A 3,656-nucleotide genomic window follows, 5' to 3' on the forward strand; every position below is an offset into this window, starting at 1 on the left:
TCATCATTTGATGTATTGTAATGAATGAGGCAAATTGTGACAAACATTGTTTTCCATCTTTGAATCTTTACTTTTACTAAATGCAAGAACGAGTGCAGTCTTTGAATTTCTGTCGACTATATTAGAATTTGAAACTGAAATCAGAATTTGAAGCTTCATTTATTTTGTCTTTTTTCCTCTCACACATTTGCGTTACAACATTCCACAGCAAATACACTGAAGCATCAAAAGAAATGAACATAAAATAAACCACCTCCATAAAATTCCATGATAACAAAAGTATAAAAAAAGAAAAGAAAATGAAAAAGAAATTTTGAAAAAAAAAAGGAATCTAAAACTAATCAGACCATATGTCATCAAAAGTATTCATATGAATCATGAAATAGGATTTGTCCTGTGATCATCATCATTAAGTCTTGATTATGGTAGTCAAGACACCATAGATGAAAGAGATGAGGAAAAAGAGGAGGAAAGTGAAAGCTATATACCAGCTTTCGACACCCATGTCTTCGTTCACATCTGCATCCATGATGTCATCAAAGAAGTCACAGTGCTCCAATGTGCCTGTGAAAGAATTGAGATTTGTTAATGAACTATTACATTGACTTTGTTATCATGGAAGGACTGTGAGGAGATTTTAATAAGATAATCTATGCAGTTACCAAACTGAGTCAATGTATGAAATAAGTGGCAACTTGACGTGAAATCTTTAAAGTGTAAGAAGAAGGAGATCAAATGGATGAACTTGTACCTGGTTTAGATATATTCAGGGATAGGGTGGTGTTTACATGCATCACCCTGCAGGTAATTACTTTCCCTTGTAACCAGTTGCCCTGGGACAGACGAAGGTGGCTTTGGATACTGAACTTTCCATTCTGGCCTCTGTGGGGCTCACTAGTGTTGTAGTCCAACAATTCCTTTGGTCCATCATACCAAGTGATATTAATGGTTGCAGGGCTGAAGCCAAAGACCAGGCATACAAGTTCATTTGTGCCCTGGAGCAAGGTGGCTGAAGGTGTGCTGTGGGTCACTGTGGCTGGGGAGGAAAGTCATAAGAGTTTTTTTTTGTCATGATGAAGGTCATGGAGCAAGAAAAATCTGGGAGCATGTACAAGTTATGTTAGACAGTTTCTTCTTGGAAATTGAAAGAAAAATAAAACAAATTTTGAAGTCACTTTAAGTGAATACATGCAAAGGTTTTAAAGGTGATATGCTTCTTTTCTTCTTAATCTTTGTGCCTACACGACTGCTATTTCGCAACATTGAGACCAAATAAGAATGAACAATATGAGCCAACTGCAATTGTATTAAATGATAGTTCTCAACTCACCAAACACATTATTTATATAGCTTTCAAAAGGCCTTTCAGATGACTCATGTCTCACAGCACAAGAATATGTAGAATTATTGTCTTCAGTTTTGGATACGTTTAGTCTGCTGCTCATTGAATAAGTGCTGCTCCCTGGGTATTTCCATGCAGCACTGTTGGTGTAGCGAGTTGGTGGCAGTCTCTGGTCATTCTCTTCCCAGTACACTATGATATTGGATGGAGAATATCCAGAAACTAGGCAAATTAGTGTGAGGACGTCTGACGTAGAGAGCTCAGAGGGAGTTGGTTGCATTATCTTCACTGTTGGTTGATCTTGAGAAATAAAAAGAAGAAAAAAGTAAATAAAGGGTTTTCTATTTGCTACTTCAGCATCACCATTTAATCAGAACCAGCTTGAATCAGGGAGAATATTTTTCAATGGTGAGTTTCTGATTTAATATTACCATCTGAAACTTAGTTGAACATCTAGAAATTCATAAAAAGCTATCAACAATGACAAACAATTAACGTCATACTTTTTATGTTTTACACTACCTCTGCTTTTGCTTATATGGTGTTTGTAGCTCTGGATGGAGCACCGGTGCTTTGCTTCACAAGACACTTTTTTATATGCGTGCCAGTCCTCTGCTGACATATTGAAGAAGCTCTGCAAAGTCTCTGTGCCGTTACTGTGACTCACTAATGGCTCAATATAGAAATTTTGGAGCTGTATGTCCCCATCTACTTTACAGGTGATGGAGAAATCATTAAGATGAGGGCCGACCAGAAGACAGGTGATAGTCACCTGTCCACTGTTCTGAATCTCCTGGAGTGGTGGTCCCTGAACATATACACCAACTACCTGAGATGATGCTGGAGTTACTGAAAAGAGAACAAAAGAAAAGAAAGAAAAAGAACAATGACAATTAAGGGAGAGAAAACACAACACCTATTAAGTAATGATTATGAGGAAAAAAATGTTACAAATATAAAATAATGGAATAATCATTGATGGATGATTCAGTAAAAGTATTACTGTATTTATTCTACACTTAATGCATTAATATGACTATGATAATATCATATGGTTCAATTTTACCTGAACACAGGCTGATGTTCTTGCTGACAGTTTCATACAGAGAGCTGTCAGACACTTCACAAGTGAAGACCTTCCCGGTTTTCCACTCTTTTTGAGGGATTGGAAGTTTACTGGTCACTGCCACACGTCCATCTGCACTCATGGTGACGTCAATGTTTGAACAAGGTTTTTCATGAGAGTCAGAAAACCATTTAATTTGAGGATTGAAGCCCCATCCAGAGCACAAGAGTCTCTGTGGTCCTGACTCTTCACTGGGGACCAAAAGAAGTTCCATAGATGGGTTCACTAAATGGGAGATGAATCAGTGCAACAATGAAGGAAATGAGACATCAAATCAAATGTCATGATCGGTAAAAATGTTAACTCCTCTCACCAAAAATATCGCCTGTTGTGTTTGACTCGAAGCTGCTGGAGAAGCCTTGATTGACTTTGCAGGTGAAATTCGTGCCTTTTTTGCAGTGACTTTTAGGGACAGTGAAGCGTCTAGTGATTGAATGAAGGCCCACGGCTTCAGGAAGATCAACATACTCTCTGTCAGAGATGTCAACACTGTTGGCCTGAAAGGTGACGTAGAGGTCACTTGAGGAGAGTTGTGTGATGTGACACTCGAGCACAAGTTCCCCCTTCAGCAAATCTGGGAAAGATCTCTTGATTTCCACTGATGGAACCGTAACTGCAGCCCCTGTATGATACAGAGAGGAAACAAAGCAGAATATTTCTATATGGTATATTGCACCTGTAATACATGTGATTTTCATCTTGTCTAGTTGTCTTACCTGCGACATTTACTGTCCCGTTGGATGAGAAACACTTATGGTCAGCTTTACATGTTATCATCTTGAGTTGTTTCCAGTCTCTTAAGGGAACTGTCACATGACTGATTTTATGAGTTGTGTTTGCATCGTCTTTCCCTGTGCGATTCAGTCCATCCATCAGCCAAGTCATTTTGACATCAAAACCAGTGAGGACAGAACATGTTGCAATCACATCAGATTCTGCGGTCATTACAGTCTGGAAGCTGGGAATCTCCACATGAACTGAAGGAGCAGCGCTAGAATAAACTGTCAGTGAAAACAACAAGGAAAAACAATCATAAAGCAAGACCAAATCCTGAGTAAACTGTGTCATTGTAAAAGATCCTTTTATATTGTGAGACTAAGTTGACAAGATATTTCAAATTCATTTAAAACCAGGTCACACTCTTCTCATTTAACAGCTGAGGTTGCAACCTTCTACTTGTTTTTTACC

General features: G+C 38.3%; 1 pseudogene across 1 annotated transcript in view; it reads right to left on the reverse strand.

Annotated features, from left to right (window-relative positions):
- Window positions 1-140: 140 nt before the first annotated feature.
- Window positions 141-3,656, reverse strand: part of LOC111651363 (uncharacterized) — an 8,068-nt pseudogene continuing 4,552 nt past the window's right edge. The window contains exons 4-10 of the transcript XR_015436932.1: window positions 3,185-3,469; window positions 2,782-3,090; window positions 2,409-2,693; window positions 1,865-2,191; window positions 1,331-1,642; window positions 752-1,036; window positions 141-564 (exon numbers count right to left, since the gene is read on the reverse strand). The product of XR_015436932.1 is annotated as an uncharacterized LOC111651363 (transcript). The remainder of the gene's footprint in view (window positions 565-751; window positions 1,037-1,330; window positions 1,643-1,864; window positions 2,192-2,408; window positions 2,694-2,781; window positions 3,091-3,184; window positions 3,470-3,656) is intronic.

Source organism: Seriola lalandi, unplaced genomic scaffold (assembly GCF_002814215.2).
Source record: "Seriola lalandi dorsalis isolate HSWRI2012SDOR001 ecotype SW California unplaced genomic scaffold, Sedor1 jcf7180002053604, whole genome shotgun sequence".
NCBI lineage: Eukaryota > Metazoa > Chordata > Actinopteri > Carangiformes > Carangidae > Seriola > Seriola lalandi.